Raw genomic sequence first — 17,434 nt, 5'->3', positions numbered from 1 at the left:
TTAATGTCAACGTGGGATAAAGCTAGCCCATTTCTACAAAACACTTTTTAGGAAGTTTGACCTTCTCCCAAAAAATGACATACAACTGACTTCTAGCTGTGATGCCCATTACAAAGCAGAACTTTCACCAGAGAAACAAGACCTATTCCTTCATACTCTGCCAAATGAAACTTCTGAAAATTGGTTTCTCCTCCTAAACAGTGGTGTTTTCTCACTCAGTAGCTATCACACCCTCTGGCTCTCTGATACAGATATTTTTTCTCACTGTATTCTGGGCTGAGCAGCTTGGTGGGGTAAAACCCTGTACAACATTAAGAAGTAACTGCAGCACATAAAATAATTTAAATAATTTCTTTCTTATTTTCTACCCCATACATGAATAATGAGGTTTTCTTCAGCAACAATAGCTTTTGCCACAACCCTAGGGGTGGGAACCTAAACCATATGTACATAAAAAAGGTAACCTCAAGTTTCCTCTTCATAGCTCTGATGTGGAATACCACAGGCACATTTAGTCAATTGTCCTTCAAATGTCTTCTGTACATGTGGCTTTTTTTCCCCTTTATGCTTGAGAAGATCTCAGAGACTCAGCTTCAGGGAATGTAGTCGAGTTAGACTCCTGTTCATTTCTGTTAGCTGAATTTATGTTGTAGGCTTCTGATGGAAAGTGTCATATTGTTGCATGATCTTAGTTGCATGTAAAGTGCTAGTGCTCACACTGGCTTTTCCCTTCCAAGGAAACTGCATTTCTTTGGATAGCTATCACTCAAAACACTTGGCAGTAAATCCAGAGAACTAGGTAAATTGCAATGTTAATTATGAAAAAAGTGGTGGTGAAGTTTTCATCCTCTTCTTTTTCACACTGTTTCCTCCAGCAAGAAGTTGCATTGACAGTATACACTGGGCAGAAATAAGTCCCCATCAGAGGAGTGAACCCAAAGATGTAAGAATCTCACCATGTGCCACTTCATACACAGAACACTGAAGGTTTTGTTCCTCAAGCTGAAAGTACAGCATCTCAAAAGTCAGGAGATTTACCAAGAGAAGCATACTATAAAAGCACGTTGCTGAGATGAGTAGGTGTTAGTCCAAGCCTTGTAAGGTAAAAGTAACATCTCATAATCTCTGCTAAATGTAATGGGTAGTCAAAGAAATGAGGCTAACCCAGGCGTAATGATTAATCTTAGTGTGAGTCATGACCCTGGCAGCTGCATCCTGAACCAGCTGCAATCTATATAATGCATTCCCAGGAAGACCAGACAACAAGGAGTTGTATTAGCACACAGTGCAGATGGTATTAATACATGTACCAGCAGCCTCAAGCCCAGCCAAAAAGAGCAAAGGTCTTCATTTACGAATATTCTTAAAAGGATAGCAATTTGTCTAAGATATTTATTATGCTTATCATAATCAAAGAGCTTGATTTCTAGAATTAATCCTTTTATTGCTAACAAAAATATTACCATGAAAAAAGGTTGCTAGAGTGGATGAAGTCTCTGAGCAATGCATAGGATTAGCCATCAGCAATACAATTTTTCCTCCTCCTCCCCCTACACAGTGTCAGGGTCATGTAAAGTCAAAACACTAAATATAGGACAACATCAGTGGAAAGCAAAGCAAACTTAGCTGGCCACAATGGAAACACAACAGAGGCCAAGGTAAACCCATCAAAACAGCATGATTAGGCTAAAACAACAACAGGAGACTTGTGAAATCAACAGAGAGTATTTGTGCCTTAACCCAGTTCTGTATTTATGAGATTCATTCTGGAGATCTGAATAGGTTATTGTGAGAAGGGAAACCAGAGCAGGCAGATTAGGACTGCTTGCAGGATCCTTTGAGGGAGATCTACAGGTTTGAAAGCATTTCATGGGTGGATTGTCATTCAGGAAAGGCAATGCCCCTTCCAAAGCAGGGGAATAAAACAGTTTTCCTAAATTGGAGCTATCTGGACTGACAAGCCTCATGTCTCCAGGCAAGCACAGGAGGTATGGAACCAGTTTCTTCAGCCTGGGAAAGATCTTTTTTTCCTGGAGAGTTCTGATGTCACTCAGCTCCTGACTTCTTCAATCTGTCACACACTTTGAACAGAGCTGCTGCTTTAGGCTTTCACTTTCTACACCATTTTTTTTCTTCCCTTCAGAGCTGTCAGTTCAAAAGGAAACAAGTCTGGCAATAAACTGGACTTTTCAAAGTTTGTCCTTAATTTTTGGTCATGTTCTGCATAGTCTTTAAACAGCCACTGTTGATTGAGAAGAGGAACCTGTAACCTTCAGGTAAGTTTTGTAGCGCTCAGTACCTGGACTTTTGCTGCAGGAATGGTGACATGGCTGACAGGGCTAGGCATGTAAATGTCTTATGAACCTCAGTGGCAAAATGGCCAAAGAATTAGAATCAGTACTAAAGCATTTTGGTATTCAGCCTGCTTGTTGGTACAGAGCAGAGCAGCAGTCTAACACGCTTCTACATGCCTGTAAACTGAGTAGAGGAGCAGGTTTAATTTTAGGTCTAATGATTGCTGACAAGTTCTTTTTTATCACATCTTTTGCTTCACTTTAAAATATTGTTTGAAAGTAACTTGACATACAGTTTCAAACCAAAGCCCAGCTCTGGATTCCTCATCTATTCTATCATTTCCTCCTAAGTTGCCTGTCACTGCAGCAGCTGAATACCAGCCACCCTCATACTGAGGAGTTCAGGTCTCCTCCTGACCTGCACCGAGATCCAGAATCTGTATGGAAAGTAAGACCAACTGGGAATGGTGCCATAAAATCTTTTACTGAAGAGGCTCTTTTCTAAATTAAACTAGTTAGAACTAAGCTGATCCATAAAAGCATGCTGCATTATTTTAAAACTCCACTTCTCAGTTATTCTCCCATTGCTTGAAAAATATGCACTTATTGATTAAGGCCTGTCCTAACACACAGTAGCTCTTCAGCAATGCTGCAGCCAGAGCAGTTGTCAATACAGGGTACCTAGATCATCCAAATAAAATGAAAGCTCTTTAACAGTCATCTCTAACAGTGACTGGATATATTGGTATAGCAGAAATTACATGAGAAAACCAATTAAATGTTTTTAGTCCTGCAAGCTGGGTTTGGCCCAACTGAGGACAGTGCTTTTCCTGAGTTAGGCTGTGCAGGTAATGACCCTGCTGCACATGGGACAAAAAAAACCAATAGGCAGTAACCTTGAAAAGAAGAGATAAAATTAGTTCTTCACAGTAAATTTTCCCTACATTATTCTAGGCAACTTTTTGCAGTCTTTCCATCCTTAGCCCACTGTAAAACAAATACCAGCATTACTTTATCCTCTGTATGTTCCAGGGCACTTGCAGCAGGAATAGCATGAATTCTTGTATTAATCTGTCCTGGATAACAAATATTTGCTGTACCACTCTGTCCCCTAGGAATGAATGTCCCAGCAACTTCTGGACCCAGATATAGAGCCCAGAGCAAAAGCACAGGCATATGGAAAACTGACCATGGTCTGAGTCATACTAGCTTAAATTCTTCCCATTCCCACAGTTTCTTGGGAGTAAATGGGTCGGAGGCTCACCAAGCTTCTGACTGCCACCCCACAGAAAGCTCTTCCCCTCCACACAGCAAGTAGTCGTAACTAGACAGGTTTCTTCCTCCCAAGTCTCTTGCAGGTTCTAATGACTCACACAGAGACCTGATCTCGGTTCTGGGCTCCAGCAGAACAGAAACAGCAAAGGTGGCTCCTAAAAAAGATGGCACAAATGAAGGCACAGTATACACCAGCACACACCTAAATGGGCTCAGTGTTGTTCATTTGTAGTGCGCTCACCCCCCCGCCCCCATAACAGCAGATTATTATTCACCTGCAGTAACATCTGTTCCTTTGCCACAGTCTCACCAGTGTCAGAGCTGTGCTGGAGCAACTCCTACATCCCCTTCCAGGAAAATCTCCAGCGAGGCACAGTATTATAATGCCCTGACCACTGAGAGTTGTATACACCAGATGGATACTACCAACCGGAGCACTTTAAGCACATACACCCTACAAATTAAAGCAATCAGTCAGCCTCAAAGAGGAGAAAGAAATATAAGCAGGTTTGTCTTTTTTTTTTTCTGAAAAAAATTCAGCTTCATAATAAAAGCTGCAATGCTGCATTTTCAAAAGTCAAAAATTGTTTAATTCCATTAAGAGCATTAATTCTTATTTTTATTTTCTGACTTTGTTTTTTTTTTATGGCATGGTAAACTACCAACACTGATATTGTCTATTTACTATTTTAAAATACCATGGGCCTATCTTTATTTAATTGAAACAAACTTACTGTCAGATTCCAGACTGAATTTTTTTCCTGAATTTATTTTCCCCTTGAACTTATCTCTTCCCCACCCTAAAATTTCAGACTCTGCCACAGAAAAGCAATGCAGTTTCCTGAGCTCCTTTGTGCAGAGTGTATCCAAACACTGCTCTAACCTGTATAACTTGAAATACTCTCTTCAGCATTTATCAGGGGTTAAAACACCCTGGGTAAGCTGAGGAGTTAAAGTCCTCTGGGAATTCCTCCCCATTCCTGAGAGATGTTGCATTGTCTGCCTGGAAGCCCCCAGTCACAGACATGTTCTCTGTCAGGGCTGAAGAGGGCAATCTGGAAGGGCTGAGTGAAGCAAAGGCACAATTCATGTAGTCCTCAACTGGCCAGGAAAATGAGCTCTGTAACAGCTAGAACCTTCCACAAAGAGAAATGTACCTGCCTGGCTGCAATTCAAGGTCCTGTCTGATACAATTCAAGGCAGTGCAAGTCATTTTGTGGCAACCACAGCAATGCATGCCAAATTTGTTTCACCATTATTTCACTCTTCCATCAGATCGGGGTGTCAAAGGTGACATGCCAGCAGTTTACTCAGTTTGGCCCTCAGTTTCTTCTTCCTTCCTGGCTTTTAGCATCTCATCTGACAGCAAGCTGCCAGAGTTTAAACAATCTCAGCAGCAACTCACAAACCATATCCTTTTTGTTGTTCATTTTACAAAATTAAAAACATTAAACATTAATGTCTCTTGAGTTTCCTCTCCCCCTCAACCCTCCCACCTCCTGAAGTAAAATATGTTTTTGTGATTCCACATCAGAAGGACACAATACTCTGTTGTGCCCAATACTTTGTGGGTGTGGGTGTTTTCAGGAACCACATCTGAGAAGAAATCCCAGAGGTTATTGTAATCATTCCTTTCACTCCTGGGTACTCAAGCACAGGACTGCCTGCAATCAATTTGCTCTTGCATCCTAGTATTAAATTCCCTGTGTATAAAAGTATCACCAGCACTTTCTATATTAATCTATGTAGCAATGTTCTAAAGAGCTTTTTATTATGCTGCAAAGAAATTACAATGCAGAGCAAAAGCCACTAAAGCCTACTTGAGCATTATCACCAAATATGAAAGTTGGGTCTGATCCTTCAGCCAGTGAAATGGAGGAGTCTTGACTGCACTCACTGACTTTTCAGGGAAAATTCAGGTATTCAGGTGTCTGTAGTCCACCTTAATCTTATAACAAGGAGGATTACAAATCTACAAAAAACATGACAGGAAATTACACTACATGTAAAGCATATGAACAGGGATCCTAATCACTTTCAAGCTCAGGTTTTTTGTTGTTATTTTGGATTTTTCTGTGGGTTTTAGCTTGGGTTTTTTGTTGTTGCTTTTGGGTTTTGTTGTTGTTGGGTTTTTTTGGTTGGTTTTTTGGTTTTTTTTAATATCAATTACTTGACTCAACAAAGATCCCAGCATCATAGGCTAGTTTAAAAATAGACTTGCAAGAGGGTTTAATCCTTGAGCTCTATGCCCTGAAGTTTTTCATCTGAAACTACCCCAATATTTGCTAATAATATTAAATGTACTTTTTAGAACTAGTGTTTGGGGAGCATGAGGGATTAATACAAAAAACTTGATACCACTTTCTCACCTGCAAATTGACTTTAAGGAACTCACACCACTCTTCTGTCGAGTCTTCTCATTCCCAGACAGAAAGTTTATCAGGAATTCTGAGCTAGTCTGTTTCGAGCTGCACACAGGAAGCATGTCTCCAGCCAGCATTGCTGGATATAAGTGGGGGTCCACAGGCAATCATCTTACATGTGGCCTTGGAGGATTTTCACTCTGGTGAACTTTTCTACAAAGAATATATGAGCAGGACATTACGCTTCAGTACGTTTTTAACAATTTTCAAAAAAGTTGGGAGTGTAGGAGTTCAATTCCAAAAAAAAAGAATAATAAATTTTCAATTTGTGTGCTGAGCTGTGCCAATTGAGAGGACAAAAGTCCTGTGGCATTGTCTCCCCTTCCTGGCTGACAAGCACACAGACATTTCTACATCATACATTAACTTCTTATCAGCTCCACATGCCTTTCCCATGAATGCTCAGGCACCAATTGTAAAATTCACTGTGATGAACATCCTGAAATAAAGCACTGTAGTGATTCAACCCCAAAATCATACAAACCTGCCTAAAACAGAAGCTTCTCAATATTTGAGTGATTATACACAAAAGTACCTCAAACCAATGAAAATGTACATTCTAATCTGCCCACTACAACTTGTGGTAACTTGTGCAGGCTGGATTTGATCCAAATATCTTGCAGGGAGATTCCTTAGCTCTGCATTAATCCTTCACATCAACTCTAATCCTCTCAGTAAACTGTTTGCATTTTGCAAGTTTTCATCATAAATGACAAGGAATTCTAGGTTAGATATCAGACAAAACACAACAATGTAAGAAAGGAATAAATAAAGCAAAGCTATTCAGGGTCTGACAGCACTGGATAAGTAAGCAATATCACCCACAGGGCAAAAATAAGAACAAGAATGAACATGGGACTATATGTTGCAGGTTTTGTAAAATGCAATATAGGTTTGGAAGAGCCATAAAAGCAAGCCACACAGTAAGGAAATGCAGCTGTAACTGGAGTTTTATGAGAGTGATGGATTCCAAGAGTAGAAAAAGAAGCAACTCTCACCAGAAAACTGTAAAAAACACAGGAGCATTTTATGCTGCTGTAGGACATTGGAGAGGAGAGGAGAGGAGAGGAGAGGAGAGGAGAGGAGAGGAGAGGAGAGGAGAGGAGAGGAGAGGAGAGGAGAGGAGAGGAGAGGAGAGGAGAGGAGAGGAGAGGAGAGGAGAGGAGAGGAGAGGAGAGGAGAGGAGAGGAGAGGAGAGGAGAGGAGAGGAGAGGAGAGGAGAGGAGAGGAGAGGAGAGGAGAGGAGAGGAGAGGAGAGGAGAGGAGAGGAGAGGAGAGGAGAGGAGAGGAGAGGAGAGGAGAGGAGAGGAAAACCCTGCAGCCTCTGAGACCAGTGGCAATACTCACAAATGGTCACACAAATGCTCAGCATATCCACAGATATAACCCAGCTCCAGAGGCTTTTCTCACATATTATAAAGTCTTCTTTCTAAGGTTAGCTCATCTTATTTATTTCTGTCCTTTTTTAGTCATTCTATGTAACTGACCCATTTATGACAAAAATCCTGCATCATAACAGACACAGGGGCACTTGTAAGTCTTCAAAGGAATATGCATCTTTTTCTTGACAGCCTTTCAGTATAGCCATTTTGGTATAATAACAATCTTTATCATGAAAATTCTATTGACAGTGATCATAGAAGAGTGAAGTTCTTTAAACAGGCCATTTTCCAAGGTATTGTAAGGTAATTTATGCATAGTTTTAGGCTAAATCTCAAATAGCTATCCACAAATCAGTATCAAAATGATGTTTATTAACTGCTGCATCAAAAGCAAATCTGAATTTGTGAACTTAAAAAGGACATGAATGAGGGGAAAAAACAGTAGCAGAAATGAAACTCAATTCTGTTAACAGGGCTTTTTTCTTCAGTTTCAATTTATGCTGTGTTAACCTAATGAAGAGCACAGAAAGGAGATCATCACCTCTCAAGTGCTTATGTTTATGCACCTGCAGCTTAGAAAAGTTATGAATACAACTGGGATTCTCCCGTTACGCTTTTTACTTTCATCATTCATGCATTTGCAAATACAGACCTTTCAAAACTCCAACAGCAATGACAGTACTTCCAGCTGCACAGGATCTACTGGTTTTCTGAAGGCCATCAGGACAGACAAAAAAAGTCAGCCAAAGGCTCTTCTTTTACAGCCACACAAGCTCCTGACATTATTGCCCAGCTCTGTGAGCTCTTAAGCTCTGGCTTAGGGCTCACAGAGTCAAGCCCTTGAGTGTGGTATCAATGAAAAATAAGCAGAGGCTCCAGAGCAGAGAATAGAAACTTGAAAGGCCCCGCCACAAATCTCCCATTCCTGGAGGTACACGGACTCCATCAGCTGCACATCACAGAGTTTGTGAACATGCAGCACTCAGACTAAGCCACTGCTTGGTCTGCTTGGACAATTTCCTGCTGGTGGCGTGGGGAAAAGAGATCAGTGTCCAAGAACCTCTCCTTCCCCTTTGGCTTTTGGAGTCACTTCTGCACTCTCTGCTCATGATCTTTGCCCTCCAGCATCACAACTGCACTGGGAGAAGCAGAGAGCACCCATATCTTTTCTCACTTTTCTCACTTTTCTCCTTTTTCTGGTGAAGGAGCAGATGGCACAATGGCAACATATTCTCCTGTGACCTGGGAGATGGAACTTTCCTTTTTTGACATTGAATTACCCCCCAGACATCCCAATCCTAGCTGGGACACCCTCCAACATTTTAAACCAATATCACTTGTGCTGTTTACTCATAGTGAGGCTATCAAGATGTGTCTCAAGCTGATGGAAGCGTCTTCTGAGTAAAGTCTATGAATTCTGGAAAGCACTTAAGAATTCTGACTGTATCTTATCCTCTTGCCAGATTCTTTGATTGCATAATGCTTCCAAGACTGTCTTCAGACACTTTAAAACCTCCAGCATAGGGTTCTGCTTGAGGAGGCACCTTTTCCTTTCATTGGATCTGCCTCTAGCCTGACCCCTGTCTTCACTGCCCTGATGAACACAGAAGTCAGTCCAAGAACAAGGAGAGCATAATTTCTTCCTTTTTTTCTATCGTCTCCTACACATTCCTAACTGAAATACAAAGGGTCAAGGCTGTCTCCTATATGCCTGATTTTTAAAACAGCCAAATGCAGTGCTGGTGCTCTGTAACAAAGGAATAGTGTTCCAGGAAAGACACCATGCCACAGGATGCACATAGTGTCATGGCATGCCCATCTATCAGATTTCCTTCAGACTGGTTCAAAGTTTGATGTCAAAAGAGAGTGGCTAAAGTGGATTCCATATTAAATAATATCAGGCCTTTAGCATTGCTTGAACATAGGCTTTTCAAAGTGTGGGTTTATAAATCTCTACTTTGTAAACTGAGTGCTTTTCATATAGAGCTCCAGAACCTTAGAGAGCTGTCTTTAGGAGGCTGTGATCTTTCTAGAGCACCTATCTTGTGTGTCTGTAATTGCTCTAGTTTAACAAGGCTCCATAACATTTCAAAAAAGAAAAAAACCCTTTTATTAAGTCTGTAAACCTAAGTGACCATAGTGTTGGAATGTGCTGCTGTGGTTACCCTGTAAATCCCCTGAAAAAAACCCCAAAAGAAGAATGTCCACGATGACATTAAATGAAATGAAATATTAAATGAAATATTTATTAAACACGTTGCCAATGTCCCAGGTGGTATGAAGAAGCCTTGTGGTATGCTGAAAGGCTTGATCTTTCTAAGTATTATGAATGCTGATTTAAATGATTGGGTGAAAGCTGAGGAAGTTATGGCTGAAATTTTGGCTAAAGATGACAGGTCTGGGTTTCAAGTTGCACAAAGCAGTCTGAGGGATTAAGCCAACAAAACCCACTCAAAGATATCCAGTTTCAAAAAGGGTAATCTTCGTATCAGTGATTCACACTCAGACAATGGTGAGGATTCCTCATTACTCTGACTTTGCCATATTAATCTTACTTTACAAATACATGCAGTGATTTATATCATGTTTAATTAACTGATTGAGGGCTCCTGTGGTAAAATGGCATCACATTAAGCTCTGTCCTTATGGCAAATGCGAATCACATCTTTAGCCTTGCAAGAACAAAATATCATGGGATTCACTGATGACAGGATGTAGGAATCGAAATAAGGTCCCTCCTGTTGTTTGAGAATCCAGTAAGGGTGGTTGCCATATGCTCATCATTTCCAAGGGAAAAAAATGACAGGATAGAAGAAAGAACTGCTCTAGTTCATCCAATATGTTCAAATCTCAGATGAAAATGATTGTACAGCAGTTCTGTACTGAGGCCAAGTTTTACATGAAAGTGCATAGCAAACTTTCAGAAAGCTTATAATGAGAGATCTTTCTAATGTGATTTTTTTTTCTGTATTTAAATAAACTGCTGCATGAAATTACTCCTTTTTTGGAGAAAAAGAAAAAAAAAAAACAGAAGAAAGAGATGAACTAAATAAAGAAAGGCTTCTCTGCCAGCACCATAAGACAAAACAAAATTAACTTAGCTTTTGCTATGAAGAGTTATCCCCTCGAGCATTCACAACCTGTTTTTGAAGATAAAAACTACAACTGTTATCGTCTGATAAAATTAGATGTTGTATATAATTTGCTGCTAACATTACCAAGATAAAAAGCCTTGTTTATATTATTACAAAGTTTCTTAAAATTCAGGAAGCGTTTTATTTTTAAAAGCTGTCTTATTAAGAGACTCTAATTTTTATACTTACAATGAACCTTACATCCAGTAAATTCCCTAGCAATTGACAAATCATTTCACATGAGTCACAGTTTGCTCTCAGGAATTCAGTGGATTTTTGCAATTTGTTTCTATGGCAAAGAGGATAGCGGTGGGACGGGACAAGCAGGTTTTGCATTTTGCAAAGCTATTATGAGACTTCAGAAATGTTCCCGTTCCTCTCCAGGACCAAGACCTTTTGAATTTTATACACAAGAATGAGAGATGAGCAGAGTGTTTAAAAGGTGGGTAAGTAAAGCACTTAGTGCTGCCTGCTTTGCCACTCTCTCCCATTTTCCACAAATTGCCTCAGGTCCTAGTCTAGTCCGACGCATCAGGGACACATCAGGGCTCAAGACCCCCTGCTCACTAGCAGGGCTCCACTTTACATTAACAGTTAAATGCACAGCAAGCAAACAACTCAAAAGCCTCGTTCAGGGCACTCTGTAAATCTCACGTTCAAGTCCCCAGACCTGAACCTTGATTTTCCACATTCCAGGTGAGTGCTCTGACCGATCGCGGCGCTACCTGATCCTCCAACTTTGCCATCTCCTTCTGGTCTCAACCAGAAATTCCATCCGACGGCTGACAAATCTCTTCTGATGAAAGTTTCTTTGAAATCGATACCTGCCTGCAAAAAAAAAAAAAAAAAGTTTCGGTTTCCTCAAGCCAGCCTTTTCAATCAAAGAAAGAGAAAATTCCCAACCCCTTCTAACCATTTCACTGATGGTTAAAATTGAGCCACTTGTATAGCTGGGCAACTGTCTACTGGGCTGGTGAGTTTGGCAGTGCAGCCAAAACCAAGGGGTGACATTTTTGCCCACAAGCACCTGGGCAAACCATCTTTCCCACCAAATCTGCTGAAGAGATGACTGTAACATCGTGCTCCTGTGCCCCCTCCTTGTCCTTTATCAGAAGTCACTATGCTTCACTGCTGCTAGAAACATTAGCATGGTTTTGTGATTAGAACAGTAATGTACACTTTACAGTCAGTCACGACATCCTGCCCTTGTTCAGGTCCCTTAAAACTGAGTAGAAACAGGGTCATTATTTGCCCTTTGTGATATATATATAAATTCCAAATCTCATCATATATCTTCTCAAAATTTCACCATGAAGTAACCCCCTTCTCCCTTCTCTCTGCGCCCATTACAACATTTGATATTTTTTAAAGTTTTGAAATTGTTTTCCAAATGTGAAGCACTGACAGGATATCAAAACCAGCTTGGTTTGTGCTTACTTAGTAGGAGAACTGCTATCACAATAACTGCAAATAAATGAGTACTATTTCATACCTTCTGTTAATAATTTTCCAACTTGCAGGGATTTTAACCCCTGTGCCATTAGTCCACGATAAATTGTGGTAATTTCTGAAGTTCTGAAATGCATTTTTAAATTTAAAACATCTTTTCAAAGGTATATTTAAATAAAGGAATTCAACATAACCCATAATGATTTTTTGCCAGAAAAAAAAAATAATATCTAAATATTCTAATAATTCTGATCCAATGCTAGGATAAATTCAAAATTCATTGCACATAGAAGAGCATTTTGATGCTGAACAAACTGATTTTAAGACACAGATATATCTCGTTTAACATCCTGAGATTATTTTCACATTCTATGCAAAATTAGCTGCCTGTAAAATATACTTTTCATTTTACTGTTTCAACAGGACTTTTAAAAGTTTAACATATAAAGATATAGATATAAATATTCATAGAGACAGAGATATATGTAATATAAAATATCCTGAGCAAGGATGATTAAGTATTTTTGGCTAATTTATGCCTAAAATTTACTATTAACTATTTTGAGGGCTAAACTGCATTTCCCTTCAAAAATAGTTCACATTTGAATTTTTTAATACCTAGAGTAGAGCTTTAAGCTACATAAAAGTACCTTGAAATATGTGCAGGTCAAAGTAAAGCTTCATTTTAAATATTTCAAATTGTTATAGTTACTGCTTTGAGATAATATGACATTTACAGTAATTGCTGAAATTCCAATTACTTTCAGTAAAAGCTGCTTCTTTTGCAAGCTGTTAAAAATATAAAGGTGCATTGGATACTGCATTGCTGGAGACAGAGTCTGCAAGTAAAGGCAATTAAATGTGAGTTTGATGATACACAATGTACTGGACTAACATTAAAAAGACTTTTCCGTGTTTGACTGTTTACCAGTTTTGTCTTTAAATAATAGTCTTCTTTTGGCATGTAATGTATATCTGCTTGCACTAAACATAATTTATGAATATTTTAACACATGTGTACTCAGTGGGGTGTATTATCATACTGATATAAATAGAATTAATGAGCAGTCAACCTGCCACATGTCATGACATATGACAGGGCAGCCAGAGCATGGGAATAATTCTTTCTGTTTCATATTAGAGCTTCTTTTCCCAGTTGAATTTTTGTTCCCAGATGCCAATAGACCTAATTTTCTAAGGACCATTTACAAAAATAGTAAGAAATGACAAACCTGGACTAATTTATCTTGGGTCACTTCAAAGAATTACTATTTTTATGCCATTTCAAATGCTTAAGTAAACCGAATAAAGGAAGCGGCTTTTTTTCAGTTAATTCTTAGGGTTTTCACAATGAGAGATTAGATATCTGCCTCAACTTTCCTTCTTAACAAGCAAACATTTTATTTGTTGTTGATTTTGAATTTGTTTCAGTGTCATGTTATATGTTTCTTCTGTTAAGGGTCTAGAATATAATGACTGCTAAAATACAAAGATGACATGTACCAGGTAAACAGAATTATTTTGCAGAAAGAAATACAGATGCAGGTGGGTAATATTCTTTTAAGCAATTATTCATTCCAATTTCAAAGGCTAAGTAACAATCTGATGAACATAACTACTAACTTTTTCTTTGATAACGATAGAATAAGTTGACAGAACACACAGGTTACGAGGCTAGGACTGATTTCCTGTTTGGCATTTTATTTGAAAGAAATATTGAAATGTAATATCAATTCTGTTTACAAAGAGCTGCTCAGTCAGTTAAAGGCTAAGGTTCATAACAAAATTAACAAATTAATATCAGACTGACCAGCTAGCATCTAATTAAATATTGCTGACTTGAAAAGTTTATTTTCAGCAAAGAATGCAAATGTTCTTTGATGTTGCAGTGCTGGGCTACTGACAACAGGGAGGAAGGTACATACCCTGTTCCTTCTTCTTTTTGATTTCAAATCACTTTTTAAAAAAATATTTTACTGCTCATGAATCTTTGAAGTCATGACTCATTTTCCAACAGGAAAAAGAGGGTCTCCTAAAGATGGATCTAGTTCAAGTTTGAAGACTTGAAAAACATAAAAGAGACTTATATTGGAACAAGGAATTGGAACAATTATATTAAGGAACAAGGAGACGCTCCAAGTTTTTGTGTCCGATGCTTTTCCCGGCAGGGCAGCACGTCCCTTGGGAATGCAGCTCTGTCACTCTCAAAGAAAAGGGGCACCATCTAGTGCTTTTTTGGAGGAAAAGCTGCTAATACCAGTAGGGATGTAGCAGGGGGGGTGTGGGGGGAGGAACACACGATGGGGAGGGAGAAGAAATGACACTCCATTTTTTTCAAAAGACAAAGAAAACCTGTTGGCCTGTTTCATCTTCCATTTTGAGGCACTGCAGTATTTAGCTTCAGGCTGTAAGTAAAAATTGTCAGCTTTCACAAGGTGGAAAGATGGATTCCTAACAGCTAAAATAATATATACAATTTAAAATGGAGAGGGGGTTGGTATACAGATATTTTTCTGCTTAATAGGTATTTCTTCTGCCTATTACTATACTGAAACATTTCCCTATCAGTCCTTTTCATTATACATTCTCTCATTTATTAATCTAAAGAAAAACCTTTTCAAGTAATATTAATTTCATTGAATACTACACTGTGCTGTAAAGTTCTTGGAAATGCTTTTACAAATAATCTTTCCAGAGTTCACCCAACATAACAAAGAGATTCTATGAAAAATGATTTGTAGCACAGAATTGTTTACAGTGCAATAACATCAAGTTAACCACTGACACTGTTAGAAAAAAAAGCTTGAGAAGTTTTATCTGATTGGCAAAATATGTTCATATCTGAGTCCAGGGAAAGAGTGCCCTTTGATAAAATTTCACAGCACTAAAGTCTCATTATCTGAATGATTTTTAAAACCTCTTTGAAAACAGCTTAGGGGGAGGGACAAGGAAATATTATTTTCTGCTGTAGCTTAGGGAATAGATGACTTTGGAAGAATTGTGAAATAGTAGCTCAATATTGTTTAATTTACTGCGACTATGAATTGACAGAAATTGCATTAGTCAAACTACTAAGTGTTCAGTGAAAATAACCAATGTTACAAAGGTACATCTGCTCCTTGGGAGCCCCAGGCTGGAAATGTTTTCCCAGCTTTACACAGAGTCAGAGCTCAGGACATGCTGCAAAATTTAATGTGCTGATACTCCAACCAGAGCCCCCCAAAAAACACAGTTCAAATCAGTGCTTGTTTTTCACTTCTGGGCATAATCTTGGATTCCCTGGGTGCTTCAATCTCTTACTCAAATGTGTTGTAGCAACAAGGGAATGTCAGACCAGTGCATAAGACTAAGTAAACAAGAAATATTTCTACTAGAATAGTGCTGAACAAAGCAAATATGTGGTTTGGTGAGTAATTCTCAGAGGGAAGTCTATCCCAAGAAACAAAAACAAAAATATATTTTATGTTGCTAAAAAGGTTTTCTTGTGAAGTTGATTATGCCTATTAAGGAGACTTCTCACACAGAAAAAGAAAAATGCAGGTATAGAATTAAGAGACTTGACTAAGGGCAGGTAAGTTGGGAGCAAATATCAGTAAAAAATGTCAGATTCCCAAATCCTAAACGGGACTAGGAACAACATGCAGGTCCTGACAATCACACAGGAGTGCTCTGCTCTAGTGGTCTGACCACAAGCTGGGGAACCATACTTGGGGGACACTTGCTCTGCAGCAGATTGCAGCCCATCCATTCAGGGCCTGCTGCATGGATATTCTGAGCATTCTTGTTTTCTAGTGAAATCAGAAGCTTGGAGCTTCTGCTGTTTGGATCGTGGATTCAAGTTACTTCATTTTAGGCACTTATATTTTCAAAAGCACTATTAACCTCTCTGTGCCTCAGTTTCCACATCTGTAAAACTTGATAGCTACGCTTACCTTGCATGGGTGTCAGGAAGATTATTTCAGGTCTCTAGAGAACTTTGAAAGGGAAAAGCAAACCAAACTTAATTTATGTATTATTTGTCATTTTTTTATCCCATAAAATGGAAGTCAGATGCAGCCCAGACTGTGAACTATAACAAAAGCCTTCCTTATGGCTCTAATGACAAAAGAACTGGTGAATTCAGCATGGCTTTGCAGGAAGAAAGCAGCTCCCCCACCTACTGACCTGGTAACACTCAGAGTAAGTAAGAAGTTTATGTCTTAAATAACCGTAATATTTACTAACTTATTATTCTATATGTTTCTATTATATTTTAATTGAACTATCAGTGCAGTTCATCAGTGTATTTCTGATGATTAAAAAAACATCTCTCAAGCAGAAGAATCCCTGAGAGGGAACTTACTCTAGTGGGAAGAAAAAAAGTTGCCAATAAAATATCTCTTTGGGGTTTTTCTTGGTGCCTCATAGGATTCCAGGCTGACTCAGTCTTACCTTGGCAGATTTCAGATCTTTTAGAACGGATTAAATGAGCCCATAAGAAAAGTCTACGTGAGTTTATCTCTAAACCTGAAGAATAATGGGACACTTTACCTAATACATCCCTTTTAAAAGCAGCCAATTACCTCCAAGCTGGGTACCTTCACAAACTCTTAATGTGTCTCCAAGTTTTTTGTCTGAAGCTTCTCTTCCCTTGCTCAAAGTGTGCCATCTTTCTCTGGTCTTCCCAGTCACTTTCCTGACTATAGCTCAGTGAAACCCTCTGGTAATGACAGCACTGGAGTGATAATGTACTTTCCTGATTTCCCGTTAATAGTAGCACTTGATCCAGCAACGAGTGCCAGCTCAGTGGCAGAAGAATGCTTTAATATTTTCTAGAGGTAAAAGGACCAGTTCAATTTATAGCCTTGGCTAACTCAGCAGTTTTGCTCTGTCTTGGCACAGAAACGGGTGTTTTAGTTACAACAAAGCCAAAAGAAAAAAAAATCCCCCTTATTTTGCTCAGTTTCATGCCAAACAATTGACTTTTTCTCCCTGAGGTAACTTGTGAAAACTGCAAAATGCAATGAAAGAGTTAAAATAGCTAAGGGGAATGAGGGAAAATAGAAGGGGCTAAACAGCGGCATCAAAAAGGAAAGCAATTTGTTTTTCTATTTTAATAAGAGACACATAATCACAGACTATCCAACAACACATGTTCCCTTGCTGAAGAGCTGCTGATATTCTGCATTAACCTTTGATAGTGAGAAGTGTATTTCCCCTACTGTTTTCCACAATAAATTAGGTTATATCTGGCATCCAAAGCTCTAGGAAGTGTTCAGCCAGCTGGAAGCACCAGATTGGCCCAACATCCCTAACGTTCAGATTATAAATAAAGGGTACCTCATACTGCTTGTGTAACAAAAACGAGAAATGCAGAGGAAGGGCAACTTCCCCCCTGCCCACAGAAGCAAAAAGAGTCAGTTGGGGAATGAAAAACAGGAATTCCAGAGGGCAGGGTTTCTGCAGTGAGATGCAGTCCCCAGCACTCCAGCCCTCAG

General features: G+C 39.1%; 1 long non-coding RNA gene across 4 annotated transcripts in view; it reads right to left on the bottom strand.

Annotated features, from left to right (window-relative positions):
• LOC137471800 (uncharacterized) overlaps positions 1-17,434 on the bottom strand; it is a 351,710-nt gene that overhangs the window by 111,199 nt on the left and 223,077 nt on the right. For 3 of the 4 annotated variants that reach the window (XR_010997851.1, XR_010997852.1, XR_010997854.1), the window contains one exon: positions 9,612-11,336. This is a non-coding gene — a long non-coding RNA (uncharacterized lncRNA). Of the gene's footprint in view, positions 1-9,611; positions 11,337-17,434 lie in introns of those variants that run through there. The other variant, XR_010997853.1, reaches the window with a different exon arrangement.

This window comes from Anomalospiza imberbis, chromosome 3, assembly GCF_031753505.1.
Source record: "Anomalospiza imberbis isolate Cuckoo-Finch-1a 21T00152 chromosome 3, ASM3175350v1, whole genome shotgun sequence".
NCBI lineage: Eukaryota > Metazoa > Chordata > Aves > Passeriformes > Viduidae > Anomalospiza > Anomalospiza imberbis.
The sequence above is the reverse complement of the archived record's forward strand: the minus strand, read 5'-3'. Positions and strand labels throughout refer to the sequence as shown.